The sequence below is a fragment of the Centrocercus urophasianus genome, unplaced genomic scaffold (assembly GCF_019232065.1).
Source record: "Centrocercus urophasianus isolate 14NV4802_14NV808 unplaced genomic scaffold, USGS_Curo_1.0 seq_9, whole genome shotgun sequence".
Taxonomy (NCBI): Eukaryota; Metazoa; Chordata; class Aves; order Galliformes; family Phasianidae; genus Centrocercus; species Centrocercus urophasianus.
The window spans coordinates 13257352-13276911 of NW_024885532.1; the positions used below are offsets into that span (position 1 = coordinate 13257352).

General features: G+C 34.3%; 1 pseudogene; it reads left to right on the forward strand.

Moving 5' to 3' along the window:
- Positions 1 to 4703, forward strand: part of LOC122171501 — a 9117-nt pseudogene extending 4414 nt beyond the window's left edge.
- Positions 4704 to 19560: the final 14857 nt, after the last annotated feature.

A 19560-nucleotide genomic window follows, 5' to 3' on the forward strand; every position in this document is an offset into this window, starting at 1 on the left:
TAAAGAAATTAAACATGAGGTAACCAAGTGGTAAGTTTAATGCAGGATATTTTGAAGCCCACATCTCCTAACTCCTTCTCTTCAAGCAGCTATGTTCTAAAGGTCCAGCAGTAGGAAGCTTATTTCTATTACAAAGAAAACTAGGCAGGTTGTGAGTTGTTGGGTCTTGTTTCTTTGTGCCTAATCTTGCACAAAAATCATGTTTAGATAGAGCTATTATTACTATATGAAAGACAGGGAACAGTTAGAGGTAACACATGGATATACTAATAAGATGTAGGTTACCGATGGTTGTTAGTGAAACCAATAAAGTTGTTCAGGAAGTCAATAAAATGTATCTTGTCTTGTTATGTTTTATATTTCAATGGAGTTTCAATTATCAGCCAAGTGTAGGTATTTAGGGTTAGATTTTGAACCAACTGAAGACAAATGCACCTCTCAACAACTGCAAAAATTCAGTCTTACTTCTGGCTACTTCACTGTAAATTGATTTGTTCTGAGAAAAATGTTGTGGTTTGAAACCTTAGTCAATTAGACAAAGATAAACCTCATCTTTTTCAGCAGCTTTCATAAGAAAAGACATATACTAGAATTGCAATCTTTAATAAAATGTACTGCCAAAGGCCTATAAAAAGTGAATATAAACATCCTAAGTCTCTAAATTAGATAAAGAGATGTCATGGATATTTAATGGACCAGATAACTGGAGATGTATATTCAGAGGAAGAAAAAGTGCTTTCATGATGCTACCACACACATGATGTAAAATACAAATTTCCCAACTTTCTGCATCTCAACTGGAAATTTGAATCTTTACTGAATTCATCAACTTTTAATTGTAAATACTTTGGAGTTCTATTTGCAAAAATCATGGATATGTGACTGACATGAGACACAGCTTCCAGTTTATTACATGAATACATAATTTGAGTTAAGAAAATTAAATTTGCATTCCTATAGATCTATTATTTACCCTTTACTGATGCATCTATCCTTAGCTTAACCCTAATCTTGGATATAGCTATTAATTATAGCTATTATTAATAGCTATTTCTATGATTTTTCACATTAAAAAGTGAACTGCATACTTCTAGAATAGCATTTATGTGAAGGTTTTCAGAAAACATAAACTGAATGACCTTATGAATGTCACTGAATCTTTCCTGTATAATAAACACAGGCCAAAGGAAATTAGGCCAAGAGTAGATTGCCTCTTCTACATGACCCAGACCTTTTTTTCTCAGGCAACAGTTGTGCAAAATATATAGTAAAATATATATTTGGCCTCTGGGCACTATTTAGAGCAAACATTATCCTTCTCAGTTCAGTGTCATATTGTACACTTTACAAAGATCTTCTGGGTATTCTAGAGAATTTCAAGTGGCATAAATTGGGTAAATAAATACAATAGGTGAGATTTGGTATATCTTAATGAATGAAAATATTACTTAGAGTTCAATTACCAATGTGCATGTCAATAAAAGCCTGAGGGAACCGCATGAAGCTGTGACAGGGGAAGTTCAGGTTGAGTATCAGGAAAAGTTTCTTCTCTGAGAGAGTGGTCAGACATTGAAAGGGCCTGCCAGGGAAGTACTCATAGTATCAAACTTGACTGAGTTCAAGATGTGTTTGGACAGTGCTCTCAGACATGTGGTCTAATTTTTGGGTAGTCCTGTTTGGAGCCAGGATTTGGACTCAGTGATCCTTATGGGTCCCTTGCAAGTCAGGATATCCTATGATTTTATGATTGTATGAAAGTATGGAAAGACTGAATTTCTTATTTTGCGTAACTATTTGAAAACAGATTTTGTATTAAAAGATTTTTTTCAGCTTTCGACAAAGGCTTCTTCTGAAACTCTTTGAAGTCAATGGAAGGAGTCCAAAATTATTTTGGCTTTGAACCAAGACATAAATTTCATTGCACATATATCTTTGACCATTTTATCCTACTGTCTGTCAACTTTTCAATCCATAAAAAAATATTTTTTCATTATTCTTAGTAACATTAATTCCAATCAATATTATATTATGCACCATAGGCACAAGATTTTCTTGAAGAGATGCAAAGAAGTAACAAGTATTCATGACAGCTGACACTATCTCTGAAAGCCATACTGATTAGTAAGATGCAAATACGGATTTATTAAATTAAATATACATGTAGAAATCTCGAAGTGAAATATTATGTTTCATAAAGACACTTAATATAAGCAGAAATGACTTTTCCTTCATGGAAAATTAAGGGATTTTTTTTTGCTTCTTATTAGCATTTCAATGCATTTCAATGCATTTCAATTGAAAGCATTTCCACTCATTTCCTTCTTAATGGAACTGTATAAATAGCACTGCTATTTACTGCTAGTATTTTAAGTACTGCTTTTGCTTTTTTGCTTTTTTGCTTTTTTGCTTTTTTTTTTTTCCCTACACTAAAAACCTTAATAAAGTCTTTAAAGTGGAGTGGTACAAAGGGTAAATTAATCAAATGACTTGTTTCAATTTAGTAAATATATATTGATTTTTATAATAGTTCATATTCATGCCTAGAACAGGCCTGAACACTTTTCACTGATGGTCATTTGAAGTAGAAACCTCACTTAGGCAGTGTAACAGATTCCATTTTTTTTACACTTACATTGCCAACTTTTATGAAACTGCACAGCTCTACAAAGAAAAAAAAATCCTTCATGTAGTGATTTAAATATTTGAAGTTTATGTTTTAAGCAGGAAACTGCATTGAAGAAAGGTAAAGCACACACTACAAGGAAAATCCTGTTGGAGGCTGAGTGACACATTTGGATAACAAACCACAGTGAAGATATAGTTACACTTTTGAGTAAAAGGCAAGCATAACTGAAATATAAGTGGAATCACATTGTAGATTGTGGAATGCGTAACGCAAGGGGAGTTATTGTGAGTGGATAGATTTGTAGGCTAGCCTGAATCCTGCTGGTATCTATTGGTTTTCACCAAGAAACAGCTAGACAATTTTCAGAATGGTAGTCCAAGGTATATATGAATCATTGTATATTAATTTTTCTCTCATTCAGTTTTTTTCTGAAGAAGTATGGCTTTTAAAATAGTTTCACTATTGAAACAAAATAGTTTAAAGCTACTTAAAGGAAAGACAGAAAGGATAGAGTAGGAATAGAAGACTGAAAGGACAGAAGGATGGAAAGATCTTTTTTTTTCTCTTCTAGTATTTGATTTTATTATGTTTAAGTACATTTGAGGTTAGAGTTGTTTACAAAAGCTTCTAAAAAAGCTTATCTTTTAGTCTAATAACTTTTTCAAATTACTTTCCAGATATTTTAAAAAGTATTTGTTGAAGAAGCAATGTCATTTCCTAGATCCAATTTTGAGAGACCAGGAATTACCATGAAAAGAAGAATAAAATTTAAATCATTAATTGAAGATTTGAAACTGAGTAGATTCTAGGATGGTATTATTCTTGTCCCAGAGGATTGGAGGCTTAGGGACGTGACTTCCATCCACAAGAAGGGCTGTAAGGAGGATCTGGGGAACCACAGGCCTGTCAGCCTGACCTTGGTAGCAGGGAAAGTTATGGAGCAAATCATCTTGGGTGAGATCACATGGACATGCCTAGCATCCAGGGGATTAGGCCCAGCCAGCATGAGTTCATGAAAGTGACCAGACTGGTAGATGAGGGAAAGGCTGTTGATGTAGTCTACCTAGACTTCAGGAAAACCTTTGACATGATTTCCCATAGTATCCTCCTGGGGAAACTGGCTGCCTGTGGCCTGGACAGGTATACTCTTCTCTGGGTAAGAAACTGGCTAGAGGGCCAGCAGATAGTTAATGGAGCTAAATCCAACCATTAAAAGTGGTGTCCCACCGAGGTAGGTGTTCATTTTGTTTAATATCTTTATTGATGACCTAGATGACGGGATTGAGTGTACCCTCAGCAAGTTCAGAGAAGACACTAAGTTGGGAGGTAGTGTTGATCTGCCTGGGGGTAGCAAAGACGTTCAGAGGGATCAGGATAGGCTGGATCACTGGGCTGAAGCCAATGGGGTAAGGTTCAACAAAATCAAATGCTTGGTTCTGCACTTTATCCGCAATAAACCCATGTAGTGCTATAGGCTTGGGGATGAGTGGCTGAAAGACTGTAAAGAGGAAAGGACCTGGGGGTGTTGGTTGATGCCCGGCTGAACATGAGCCGACAGTGTGCCCAGGTGGCTAAGAGGGCCAATGCCATCCTGGTCTGCATTAGAAATAGTGTGGCGAGAAGGAGCAGGGAGATAGTCATCCCCCTGTACTCAGCACTGGTGAGGCGGCATCTCGAGTACTGTATTCAGTTTTGGGCCCCTCACTACAAGAAAGATATTGAGGCCCTGGAGCGTGTCCAGAAAAGGGCAATGAAACTGGTGAGGGGTCTAGAGCACAAGTTTTATAGGGAGTGGCTGAGGGAGCTGGGATTGTTTAGCCTGGAGAAGAAGAGGCTCAGAGGAGACCTCATGGCACTCTACAACTTCCTGAAGAAGGCTGTGATGAGGAGGAGGGTTGGCCTCTTCTCCCAGGCAACAAACAGGACATGAGGAAATGGCCACAAGTTGCGTCAAGAGAGATTTAGATTAGATACAGGAAAAATTTTCTCTCAGAGAGTGGTCAGGAACTGGAATGGCTTGCCCAGGGAGGTGATGGAGTCACCATCCCTGGTGGTGTTCAACAGCACGTCTGGATGACGTGCTATGAGATATGATTTAGTAGCTTAGTGGTAGTAATGGTGGTGGGGGGACAATTGGACTAGATGATTTTGTAGGTCCTTTCCAACCTTCTATGATTCTATTATATGACTCTATGAATGGCTGCTATCAGGTCACCTCAGTACCTTCTCTTTTCCAGGCTGAGCAGCCGCAGCTCTCTCAGCCTGTTCTCATAGGACAGGTGTTCCATTCCGTGGATCATTTCTGTGGCCCTTCTCTGGGGATGCTCTAGCAGCTCTATGTCTCTCCTGTACTGAGGACCCCACATCTGAACACAGTATTCTAAGTGAATACTGTGTATTCACAGAGTACAGAGTCAGGATCACCTCCCTCAATTTGCTGACCATGCTACATTTGAGGCAGTCCAGGATATGGTCAGCTTTCTGGTCTGCGAAGGCACATTGCCGACTTGTGTCCAGCTTCCCATCAACCTTTACCCCCAGGTCTTTTTTGGCAGGATTGCTCTCAATCCTTTAATCTTCCAGCTTGTATTGGTATTGTGGGTTGCCTTGACCTAGGTACAAGTCCTTGCACTTGAATTTGTTGTACCTCATGGGACTTCTTCAGATCTGCACTGTACACTGGAGTAAAATAAATCCTTTACAGTGACTTTAATTTTCCCCCTTCCCCCCCATTTCTTTTCAGTTACAACTTAGTAAATAAATAAATAAATAAATAAATAAATAAATTTTGTCTTCTTTTAATCTGGCTGATTTTCATTTCCGTTTATGTTTATTTCATGACTCATGACTCTGCCATTTCCTCCAAACTTACATCATAGTTCTTTAATGTGCCTACTTCCACATAACCCTGTAAAGAGCAGAAGCACTAAGAAAGAAAAAAAAAATAATGAAAGGGAATAAAAAGAATACACTAATATTAATTAAAACAGTAATTTAGAAGACAAAATTGGCATGACTATGGTTTTCTTTTTCATTTCCTTTTCATTTGCTGAGTATTTAACAAAGTGTCTATTAGGCAGCTTTCTTCACTTACCTCTGCAACTTTTTTGTTCTTTATTTGCCCTTTTCTTCCAGCACCTTGAAACCTCATAGTAATTGTCTTTACCTAGTTTAACTGTCTTTATTTTGTGGTGTCTTCAATAAACTGCACAAGCACTGGCACAATTCTAGTGTAAGACTGTGTGATGAGGTAATCAAAGTAATGAAACAGGATTTCATCTGAAAAGGTATGTTCTCTTTAATTATTAACTTTTTCCTCCTTTTACCAGCACCCTTTGTTTGGATGGACACATGCTCTTCTGAGTGAAACACTGGCATGATGGCCGAGCCCAAGTTTTGGTCCATGGAATTAAATCCATTTGGCAGCCAGACACAAGCAGTGTCCCCCAGGGCTTGGTACTGGGGCCGCTTCTATTTAACATCTTTATTTAAGATGTTGGTGAGGGGATTGAGTGTACCCTCAGTAGGATTGCAGACGACAACAAGTTGGGCAGGAATGCTGATGTACTGGAGATTAGAAAGGCACTACAAAGGGATAGACTGGATCAATTGCCCAAGTGTCAGGTCTTTCATTTTGGTCACAACAACCCCAGGCAACACTACAGGCTTGGGGAGGAGTGCCTGATGGAAAGGGACCTTGCTGCACTGATGGACAGTTGGATGAATATGAGCCAGCAGTGTGCCCAGGTGGCCAAGAAGGTCAATGGCATCTTAGTTTCTATCAGGAATGTTGTGGTGAGCAGGACTAGGGAAGTCATCCTGCCCCTGTACTTGGCACTGGTGAGGACTCACCTCGAGTACTGTGTTCAGTTTTGGGCACCTCAATTCAGAAAGGACACTAAAGTGCTGGAGCAGGTGCAAAGAAGGGCAAGAAGGCTTTTGAAGGGCTTGAAGAATATGCCCTATGAGGAGAGAAATTCAGTTACCTAAGTGAATAGGTGTATAGTGCCATTTCAGACATTCTAGAGTATCTAAATTGCATCTAAGGAAGCAGAATCAGGCTCTTCTGCTCAATGAAGAGCAGGTTAGAAACAACGAAAAAAAAAAAAATAAAATCAGATTTTCATTTGCACTGACATCTATAGCAACTCTTCACTGCTTACTGAGTTAAACTGAAAGAGAAGAGAACCAAATACAAAACTGAAGATAAAAACATCATTGGAAAAACAGATTTTCATGTAAAGTCAGATTGAAAGCTGTCATTTGGGACATAGTCTACAAATTAATTCAAGTGCAGTCAAATAGAAGAAAAAAAAAGCAGCATTCACATTTTGAAATGTTACATTACTATCAAAGTATACTTTCCTATTCCTTCTGGGCTGCACAAAATCTCTCTACTGCTGCCTTTAGAATAGGATGGTGAATGTAATAAAGGAATGAAGGAATAATTTCTACTGATGTTTGCAGTTTCCTATCTAAGGTAAACATCCATATCAGATAATTTATTGATAGTAAACCTCGTTAGAATTAAAACGTAATAATAGTAATAATAATTCTCAATACTGGAATGCTAAAATAATATGCATAACAGTGAAAATATTCAAATAAGATGAAGCATTTTGCCTAACTAAAACAAAGTGTGAAAGCATACCATATGATATTGTTCCTTTCTTTCATGTGAGCTTTCATTTAAATTCTGGAATACTAAAGAGTTTAATAGTATGTAAAATAAAATTAAATGTGTACCCTGAATTTTTTTCCTAATTTCAGAATCTACTTTAAATTAGGGAAGATGGTGACACTGAAGTAATAGCTTCAATGAAGTAATAGTTTGCTTATCAAAATAGAAATACTGTCAAAATGAGAACATGATGTGTGGAGAAACAAATCTATTTGATGTAGTAAGGTTTTTTGTTGTTGCTTCTCCTGTTTTGTTCTTTTTTTTTTTTTTTTTTTTTAATTCCAGTATTCACTGAAGATTTCTGTATAAAAATACAAGCAGCATCTAACAAACAAGTGATATTCCTTTTGGTATTGTACCCCATTCTTCAGCATACTATATTTAAGGTTTACCCCTACTCACAGATCCATGCTTCAACTGTGTCACCTTGAAAATTTTAAAATGAACTTGGCCCTACTGTCTGGACTACCATGCTAAATATTCAGGAAATATAAAGAAATACGAAGACAAAAGGGCTGTTCTTTCTTTTGAATTCATATTGTGGAAGTCAGTAGTAACTAATACAAAATAAACATTTAAAATATAAAGTATACTAGTCTAAGATTACACCTATCTTTTTACTTCTTTTTATGTCCCTTGACTGTTGAAGTGTTACACTCAAGTAGGTCAATTTTATTTGATCAACTGTTACCAAATGTGGAGATATGATGGCAGGATCTCATACCTACCTTATGAGGAAACAATAGCTACCTAGCATACACTTTATGAAGATGTGCGTTAATATGAATTTCATCACTGGTGTCATTATCAGGAAATCTCAGCTGAATCATCTGCAGACTTTCTAAGTGTGAATTCATCAGTCTCACTTCTGAATTATTTCTTTCAAATATGTTAAAAATGCAAAAAATGTTAGATATGTTAAAGGGTAGTTTAGAAAAAATGTTCACTATGACAGCTATGAGAACTGGTCTTTAACCAATTAACACACTAATTCATTAGAAATTCTGATGTTAAAATATAACTATCTTCTGTATAATCTCTGAAATAAATTTGTTCAGGAAAGATTTAATTTTCTTTTCTTTACAATTCTCAGGATGTTTGGAGGGTTTTTTGATCATCCTCACAAGTCTTTAATTATTCCTGTAAAAAGTGAAAAAAAAAAAAAAAAGTAAAATTTGAACTATCAAGTTATATACTTCACATCTAGCATCAGCATCAGCAATCCTTCATCTGCTTAATTGTGCCAGTGCTGCAATATATTTATTGATTATGTGTAGTCAGAAAGAACATAAAATATGAAATTCTGCTATCACTGGAGCATATTGTGAGTAGTTTTTTTCTAGAACAGTGCAGACTAAGTGAATACAAATTATTATTTTCAACTAAAGAAAAGTTGCAAGTGCAAACTTATATAAGACATCTGCATTTCTGAAAACATTTCCAGATTTCTTGGAGTAGGTGAAGTATGTGCTGATTTAACTAGCAATAGTAGCAGCCCAACAAATTTGGGTTAATCAGGACTCAGCAACATTGTAAAGAACTTTAGAAGGACTTTCATGAATAAGAAACATAATTTGGAATCAACAAATATTCATCTAAGGCATGATGTTCTGCTTGTTTTTGTACAGCTGGGTTCTTACTGAACTGCAAGACAAATGAGGAAAAAAATGGAGCACAGGTAATAAAAATAAAATAAAATACTTACTCAAAATAAGATGAATAAAATGTTGAATACTAACACATCTGTGATACCAGCTAAAATAATTTGTTAGTTTCTGGTAACTGCAATGAATATATAAGGAGCAAGAAGAAGAAGAAGAAGAAGAAAATCCATGAGTTCTTGAAAGAAAAAATTCTAGTTCTTTATAGAAAAATGAATAACCAGATTCTTCTTAAACTACATTTATTGTAATCAGTAACATATGTTTTCATTCCAGTATGTGTCCAGTGATCAACAGGCCTCTGGAAAGATAAAGGCATTTTTTATTGTGAAACTGGCAATAATATTAAAGATTGCCAAAGCTGTAAAAGTAGATTCACAAAATATAAGAGTATAAAAGTACAAGTGTGCTGTCTATACATTTCAAAAGATTGGCTCCATGGCAACCGAGATTTCTTTACACAGGTAATCAGGATTTCTAACTCACAAGCATCAGAATTTCAGCTATTATTCAAGTAACTGACTGTTTTTTATTTATGAAAAGTTTTTTGTGAAATCTAGTGAAAGTGAATATGCTTTTTTCTTTTAACAAAGAAGCTCTTATCTCTTTATTAAAGATGGAGTATTATTCCCATACTCAATGACACTAGATTAACAACTTTCAAATGTGAAATTTTCACAAAATTATCCAACAGTTTGTCACACATAATCAGTTTGCAGCTTCAGCAATTCTTTGGACAGCGTGAACAAAAATAAGAAATGTTTACAGGAGCAATTAAAACTTAATACAAAGCTGTTAAAGATATAGTGGAAGTGTGGTGATGTAGACTTGCTAATTGCCACCTGACTGCCTAATACACGTTTTATTTATTATTTATTATTTATTATATTTTTAATAATAATTTTCCCGAAGAACTTGAATTAAGAACTACTGTAAGGTTTTCTACCTTCATGCACTATTTTAAAATATGGTCAGCAAAGATGTTTAATTATTTGCATTTGCTGTCTGTACTTAATTTCTTTTAATATTATTATTGTTTTATATCATTACTGATAATTTTCTATTTGATAGAATGAAGAATCTTACAAACAAACCAAAAATATCAGATATATTTAGTAATTAGTGTGAAGAAAAAAAATCATAATTTTTTAGTTTGTAATATTGTAATTCATGTAATTTTTATGATTTAAGTCATGATTATTTGTTTTTAAACTTACAAATTTTGATGTGAATTAAACATAATTTATGCATTTTTGGAAGCTTTCTTTTACTTCATAAACCTTTTGAAAATGCCGCAGAGTTATATTGTAAGATATAGTTAGTTCTCTGTATTTCATCTTTGCCTCAAAGCAAACAATTAAGTTTGAAATTGGTTGTCTCTGTACACAACTCTATGTTATAAAATTTGTGGTAGCATCTTTATTATGGATTAGGTGAAACAGATGATAAGACAAAAATGTTGAGAAAAAATTCCATGAACTCCTTTCATTCCCAGAATGTATTTGAAATAAAGTGCATGGTTTTACTTATTTCTTCTTATACAAAAGATCTCCTGTCTATGGAAGGGAAGTTGGATATATCATGAATAAGTATGAAACAATACCAATATGTGAAACTCTTCGTAAAGCATCTGGAGAGGGCCTGTAATGGTGCTCAGTAGAATTTAGCTAGGAACCATAATTTCAGTGATAGCATAAATCCCTAATTGGGTGGTTTGTATTCCACTTGTAAGCTATAAATATTACTTCAAATGTAAGCTTAATATGAGGAAACTGAATACAAAATTAGATACATGATAATCTGCTGTCATGGAGTTAATTAGATCAACATATACCCATGACAGGGGGGCAGTAGGCCCCTGACCCTCCCCACCCCCTGCTGGCCCCATAAAATAGGATGTGAAAGAGAAAAGGGGCAGGAAGATGGGAGCTGGGCTCAAGGAAGGAAAAAGGAAAAAAAAAAACAGTAGCAGCGATTTATGGAGGAAAACTTTACTAACTATGATATCAGAATGGAGAATTAGTCTCAATTGAAATTGAGACTAATAAATAAATAAAGTAGGAGAGAGAGAGTTCTTGAGACTGAGTCAAACCTGAAAAGCTTGGCACGGCTAGGAAAGCACCCTCCAGTACCCACTGGCAGGCAGTAAGAGAACACCCAACCAGGAAGGGCCAGATCCCATGACTTCCGCAGTATACAGAGACAGGTATCCAGAACTGGAGCATTAACACTTTAATTCCCCATGCACTACATGATGTTATGAATTGGAATACAAAAAAACAAAAATCATAAAACCATGACATCTATGTAAATCTAAGAATTCCAGTAAATCAGGATTGCTTATCATTTATAGTCCTCAGATAAGCCCTATCTTCTATTTTGTTTCATTAATACAATGGGATTGAGTTAATAATGAGAGGGCAAGATGTTGGGCAAAAACAAATTCAGCAAAATTTTCAGACTTAGAGATCAAAGACACTTTCAAAGAATCTGTGTACTTTAGTTAACCAGCCAAGCCTACTTAAAGCCTTCCACATCTTGGATTTATGGTACTAGTATTTGAACAGATGTATGAAGACAGCAAAAATTTGATAATAAGAAGTAGCCTCTGGAATGCATTTGTTTTGTCAGCTGCTACAGGCAAAATTTAGATTTAGTTAACATTATTCAGTAAAATTTGTTCTTTGTCATGCATTCTGGATTTTTATGATTGAACAGTTTGAGAAACCTGAAGCTGTCACTAAATGCTGATAAATGGGAACTGTCAAACTTTATTTTAACAAGAATGTATTACTCTCTTTTATGATAAGGTAACCCTGGCAAGAGTGGATGAGGTTTTCTAGGGATAGGGAAGGTAAGACAATGTTTAATTACTAGGTGAAACTGGACTAAATAATATTTTCAATTTGTTTCAGTAATAAATATGCAATATTCATATTCTCTTCCTATCAAAGGAATTTGGCCTGATCAAATCAGATTATTGGATTTTGTAAACACAACATTTCCTTTCTGATTTGCATTTCTCCTTCGTTCTTTTCCTTCATTCTCCTTCTTCCTTCATTCTCTGCCTATCTGGAGAACTTTGCATTGAGAAGAAATACTTAGAAATGGTTTCTCAAAATCAAAAATTCCTTTCAGTTGGATTGTATTAGTTGACAAATTCAGACCAAAAACAGTTAACAAACTTCTACTGAAAACATTTAAATGGAATATACTGGTATATTAAAATATTTATCTTCAGCTAGATCAGTTTTTTAAATCTTCTAATGACTTAGATTCATGCAAAGGGATAGTTCAGTCCAACAAGACACAGACAGGACTTGCAGTTTCTCCACTAAGGAGGCAAGAGCCTAAAAACACTGAAAGACTCAGAAATTATGATTTATTTACTGCAGAGACAGATATCCTAGCAGCAAAGTATGAGGATGGCCCCACAACTCCAGGACTACCAAATGATCCAAGTAGTCTAGGGAGGCTAGCACAGAATTTCCATAATTCACTTAGCTATGCTAGGACTTGCAGGCAGGTAGGCTTTAAATCTGTTAGAAAGTTTGATCCAGCCATGACCTCAGGTTTGCTGGGGATAGCCTTCAACATAAAACTCAAGGTTGAAGAGTTCCCAGGCATTACACTGCAGGGTGACTATGCCACACTCCAGGTGCTCATAAAACCCTTAACACATCTCAAATGTGCTTTGTTTTATGGTTCCTCTCCAAAAAATGTAAATCTCTAGTAGATGAAATTAGTCAGTTCATTATTCATATTTTAATATGTTGTTTAGCAAAACATTTCCAATTAATGCTGTGTAGCTTTTCTTTCAACTTTTTTTTTTCCCCTTAAAAATTTCCCACTGCTATCTTAAAGATGATATAGTCAGTATGACAAAAAGTGCTCAAAAGAGGAAAAAAGAATTTGTTGGGCACAACAGCCAGTTATGTTGGATATAAGGTTGTGGTATGGTGGTTTGAGAATTAGAAGGAAAAATGCAGATCAAAGTAAACTATGAAAAGGAACTTTTTTTTTTTTTTTTTTTTTTTTTTTCCTGAATGAGTGTGAAATAGTCTCTGAGAGACTCATTTTAGGAATATCTATGATGAGAAAGTATAAATATTACTATATATGGGTATCTCATTAGTGTTCATGTTGTGGGAATCAAATGTTGTTTCCGCATTAGAATTGGATAATATATTTTTTTTCATTTCATGGTCTGCATTGTCATAGTTTTTTTGGGAGCCTTTCTACTTTACTTGAGTGGGGGGTCTCTGATAGTTTGCATCACTTATCCTCTAGACGAATCTTCCCAGGAATGCATGCTTGGTATATAGGTGTATATATGTATATTTTATCATAGACATTGTGAGAAAATCTGCGTAAGATTGATCAAACCAGAGACAAGTCATGACATACCCAAGGAAGCGCCTGAAGAGATATCAGGAAGGCCTCGCATCACCCCGCCCTGCAGTGCGCTTTGTTTAACCAAGGCTTTGAAGAAAGTCACCATATCAACTCAACAAAAAGAGCACTGAGACATCTTGGAAACAACAGGATGGCTACTGACTGACACCAGATAACACATCAATTAACAAATGTAGACTTTGGTAAGATTGTGAACCTGGAGTATCCAGCCAATGGGGAAATGGGAGAGGGACAGGCCAAGGGGAAAACAAGGTACAAAAGCTGTCATTGTGTCCTTAGGGGTGCTCCTGCTTGCGGGATGCACACCAATGCAATCACAAATAAAATCTGCTTTTATCAGAGATACCAGCCTAACAAAAATTATTTGGATATTTCCAACAATGTTTAACTCACCTGTTCAATCTCATATGATAAAAAACTGTAGTGATATAAAATGAAACAATGTAATCTTTTCATTCAAAATGTTTTCTTTTGAAAATCTAAAATTAAAAAAAAAACAAACAACACAGCAATTTAATTGTACTGCAGACATCTGTAGAAGTATATAGAAGATTCATGCACAGCACTCCTAAGAGGTCAAAAAATTCAGTATCGACAAGCGTTCATTTACATACTTGAACACTGTGAGTACAAAGAACTAGATTAAGGCATAAAGATATTAAAGTTTGTTGGTTTGGAAAATACAATAGTAGCTGTAGTGTTTTTATTCTATAGGTTTATAGATAGAGATATCAGACCTAAAAGTAACTCTATTTGAAAATGGGAAATTGTATGGCATCACTGCTTATCCATCATCATGGTGCATATGAGCATATAATACTCCAGATGGTGCTAGCAGAAAGGGACTTACAATCCAATAGTCCCATGGGTAATATGTTCTTTCATGATATATGAACAGGTGAATTCACTTAAATCCATTTGAATATGTACAGGAATGCAAGGACTCAAAACTGCATTTTCTGGATGCTGTGAAAGAGACTGGGAAAAGCAGTCTGGTTCATCTTTACCATATCAGTTTGTAAAATGTTTCAGAACAAAATGCGCATAAGAATTTATATGTCTGTTCTTCAGAGAAAGAGCAAAACTTTCAAATGGTATGGAAAAGCAGATGCAAAATCAGTCAAAGAACTTTAAAACCATATAGATTTGGAAATTTCATGTTCTATGGGATTTTAAAAGGAACTCTTAGAAAAGCTTCAGGAATGCAACATCTATTAGAAAAAATCTCTTTTTATTTTATTTTATTTTATTTTATTTTATTTTATTTTATTTTATTTTAATGCAAACAGAGATTACTGAGTATCATATAATTTCACCTTTAAATATCAAATTTAAGCTACAATCCTGAAAACAGGTATGCACATGCAGATAAATGAAGTTTTAAGCAATTGTTCATATGAATGCATTTGGGCATGTTTTTTCAGGGTTGCATCCTGAAGAAAGGAGAAAGAGGAATTTAAAAAAAAAATATTAAAGAAAAAAATTAAAACTCATCTTCCCTTGGAATTAAGGGCAACGGAACAATACAATGAAATTTCTGATTTATCCTGAAAATTCAGGAAGACTAGGATCTTGGGCTAATTATCTTAAATTTTGGAAGTTATGTTCACATGTAATCTACAGTGATCAATAATCAAATTAATTAATAAGATAACAGGTAGCCACCACAGGCAGCTTCTGCTTCTGTTTAAAGCCTCTCTCTGAATTAGCTAAAATATTTTATTCTGTATGCTTTTAACCTACTTAGTGTTTATCTCATCCTAGATAAGAATCCAGGCCCTTACAGAGATATGTGTTTTAAGCATATCAGGAAGAACATTGCCATTTTTGATCTTCATGAGATAAAAAAATTGAGGAACAGAAAAGGAAGTGAGGTTATAACATAAAATTAGTATTAGTGCAAGCCTTTGAAAAGCCTTGCTGTGTGGTTCTAAATCTGCAGTAAGTAACATTGCTTTTTCTCATCAGCAATTAGTTTGTTATGAATATTGTTCAAGACTTCCCCTTAGAAAAGAGTAAATATGAGACTGCTGAGCTGAGTAATTTCAGTTTTATTTAAAAAAAAAATGTTGTAAAACTTTGTTCTTTACCTAGAAGGTTTAATGTTCTGATATTCTTCATCATTTTCTGCATCAAAAGTTGCTATCTCTTGCATTCAGAAAGCTGCTTTTTACATAGACAGTCCAGATGGTAAATGTGTTTTCTTTAGGACTTGGAAAAAGCACATACAAATAAAAATGGCATGAACAAAGTCTCAGTAAATTCATTTAAAATTTGAATCAGAATTTTTTGCATACTGTTTTTCTCCCATAGTTGGGACAAAAGAAAAAAAAAAAAAAGCGCATCTGTCTCAAGTTTAAAACGAGTATATACTATGTTGTGAGTTTAGCATTTGCATTTTAAATGTACCAGTATGTGGTAGCTAACTTGTCCCAGAGGTCATCACTTTATGCAGGAGAAGCATATGGCTTATTTCTGCTCAAAATAAATTACTTTTCCATGTTTAACAAGTACTTCAAAATTGCACTGTGCTTATTTCTCATGCCTGCTTCTTTGGGATACTGAGATCAATGCTCTTTCATAGTTCTTCTATGGGAACTGTTCTTTGGTGTTTTTTTTTTTTTAAACTATTATTATTATTTAATTGCTTGTGTTGTAGGCAGATGAACATCTGACAAGAAACAAATTATCCACCACTTTTCTGATATGTATTTCCTTTCATGAAATTTCAAATGAATGACTAAATTAATTTTTATTTGTGGCCTATTCTTTATAATTTAGTGTTTTTTGGTAGTCGGCCATAGTCTAAGTTTCTGTTGTATCTAATAGCTTTTCATGGCATTATATGGGAATATTCAAACTAACCATCACAATATTGATAGAAACAAAGTGTATTAAAATGTAACTGTATGACTATCATAAACAGCTCTATTCTGACTGTTCCTTCTTTCTGAATAAAAAAAAACTTCTCAGCATGAGAATCTTTACCATTTATCACGATCATTTTAATAGTTTCTCTTGTTGACCTGATCATCTGGTCTGCCTACTGAAAACCTTCTACTACTTTGCAGATCATCAATTCTACAAATTTTAATTGTGTAGGTTTGACAGCTTTAATTTTCTTGACATCCTAGAGAGATCTTATCAAAAGATGGCAAATTAAATTAATGCTGCAGTTGGTGCATTGAATAGGACTGCTGAGATGGGGAGAACAAGAAAGAAAAAGAAAAATGTTTAAGAAGTTATTGTCTAGGTCTAAATGCCATCCTAGGGTTAAATGGTGACATTAAGCACAGTCTTCAGGAGGACATAGCTGGTAATTAGGATTAGCCTTTATTACACTATTGTGCAATTATATCTTTTCAGAGAAAGTTTATCTGTGGATATTTGTCTTGATATATTGTGGATGAAGTAACTTAGAATACACACAGCTTTGAACCAGTAGAGCTGAGTAAGACAAATATAAGCTAAACTTTGCTTTCTGTATTTTGCTCTTGTTCCTAGTCACTGTTTTATCAATAATGTTCAGGAGATTCATTTGAGATGTTCATTTTAAAGTATTATATTCAAATAATACTCCCTTATCAGATTATTGAGGAAACCTAAAATTTACAATAGCTACTATTTTTCTTTCACCACAAGCACTTTTCAAACTTAAGGGAGCAGTAGATTAACTTTTTGAGGAAGGGATGTAAGCATTGTTAAAATGAGGTTATATGTATGTCTGGTTTCAATATTTATCACTTGAAAGCCAATCTGGCTAACATCCATTTTCTTCCATTTTATTTTGTGCAGATGACACACTTAGATTTCCCACATCACAGAAGCAAATTGAAGCCAGAACAATACTTTTTTTTTTTCTTTTTTTCTTTCCCCTTCTCTTGTTGTTTTAATTCCTTTGTCGTTGGAATGTTTGTTTTAACCTTTCTTATGGGCCTTGAGATCCTCTATCCCTTTTTTGGTATCCCTGCTATTGCACTTTCAGTGCAGTTTAAAGTTCATAGCTACTGGAGCTTCAAAGTCATCATTTGAGAAGCTGGTGCTTGAGATATGTAAACAGCAAGAAAGGAGAAAAGCTTTTAGTTCAAAGGAAAAAGAAAACAAATTCACTATTAATAAAAAATTGTTTATAAAGCAAGCTTTGTGTGTTCCTCTTAATAGAACCATATCATTATAGAGGTAATTGAGTAAATGCAAAATGCTCTAATTTATTAAACAAATGCACCCAAAACTTAATTTCCTAGATTAATAAGCACAAAGTTTTTAAAAACAAATAATCCAATTTCACAGTTCTTTATTTGAAATTAAAGTCAGTTTTTAGTAGACCTTTCAGAAATGTATTGAAGATACCAGTGAAGGATTCTAATTATACTATTTTAACACATGAAAATGTATTAAAATGAATCTGTGTACTCAAAATAAAATTGCACATTCTTTAAAAATCGGGATGGTTGGCTGCTTGTGTAAAATGGAAGAAACTTTTTCCAGTGACTTAGCTAGCAGTCCTCCATGATGATTCAACACTGAAAATTTATTGGAGAATTTTGTCTTCCCGCTTCACATGCACTACTGCAAACCTATTCCAAATGCACTGCATGGTAATATTTCTCTATTAGGGTATATTGTGTATGGTGAAATCAAGTTTTCTTATCACAAGTAGATTTTCCTTGGGTACACAAAATCCCTTATAATAGAAAATTCAGTTAGTCAGTCTGCCTGACAGTAATACAGAATTAAGGGTACTTGATATTTTCTTCCTCACATATAAGGGAAGAGGAGCTTCAAATTGATAGAAATCAGTCAGTTATATTAGAATTACAGTACTTGATTAACAGATGATTTGGATACTCCTTCTTCAAACCTCAAACTCCCATCAAAAAATTGTAGTCCTTGTTGGTAGACATACAAAACTCCAAAAAATCTCTTATTTATTTATTTACTTACTTACTTATTTTCTTTAGATCTGGTTTTTATTTGTTTAATCATTTATTTGTTCTTTCATTCATTCATTTATTCAATTGGACTACTCAAGTTTACAATCCTGTTTTTCCTATATAGCAGGTAAGTAAAACATATATTAAGAGATTATGATTCCTTTTCTACAATATCTAAAAATATCATTTTAAGTTTCTTGACTGTTTTCAATCATGTGAATCTTGCTTATTCTATCAAATATTTTGTGATAATACAAATCACATTTTTTCTTAAACAATTATTTAACTGAAAGAAGGAAAACAGGAACATTACTTTAACGTTAACTTTTCAGATGGCTGCATTTATAGGAAAGACAAAAGAAAATTGCCAATCCAAAATTATGATACCACAATTAATAAACAAAACCAATTAGGTTAATGTCATAAGGCCACTGATTAAATTTTCCAGTGCACATTGTATATAGATTAAGCAAGGATACCAGACAGAGGTCCAATTTATAAAGATACTTTGATATTTGAAACTTCCAATAAGTAAACTAGCCTTGTTAATATCTCTACTGCTATTAAGATTAATATATTTCTCTTAAGCCAATTATCATAGAATGGCTCAAGTTGGAAGAGACCTTAGAGATCATCTAGTTCTAATCCCTCTGATGTGAGCAGGGTTGCCAGCCACTAGATCAGGCTGCCCAGTGCCCCTTCCAACCTTAACTTGAAGATTTGCAGGAATGGGGTGTCTTTTATCTTAATCTGCTTTACCATATTTATTTAAAATATCATAGAATGTGTCCTAGGTTTGTGTTTTGTGCTCCCTCCATCCCCCTTCAGTTTAAAAGAGCTAGAGTTTTGGTAACTTGAGGAAACTTCCAGAAAATTAACAGAACTAGAGAGACTGATAATTTGGCGTCATTCTTGTCTCGTCCTACACTAACTTTTTTGTTCTGTGCTAGATGAAAATAATATGTCCCCGGTTCTTTACCACTGCTGGATGACAGAAATAGATTAAAAGTGTAAATATATCAGTGTCACATAAATATTTTTGATGACCACATGGCTAGTTATGGTTTAATTAATATTAAAGAACTTTATATCTCTGCTATCATACAAACTGCTCTGTATTTGAGTAACTCTCACAAATACTAGTGGAATGTATGGAAGGGGAATATAAACAGTTGCCTCTGTAATTCAAATACCCTGGCAACATATCAGTTTATTGATATATAAACTAATTCTAGAGTATAT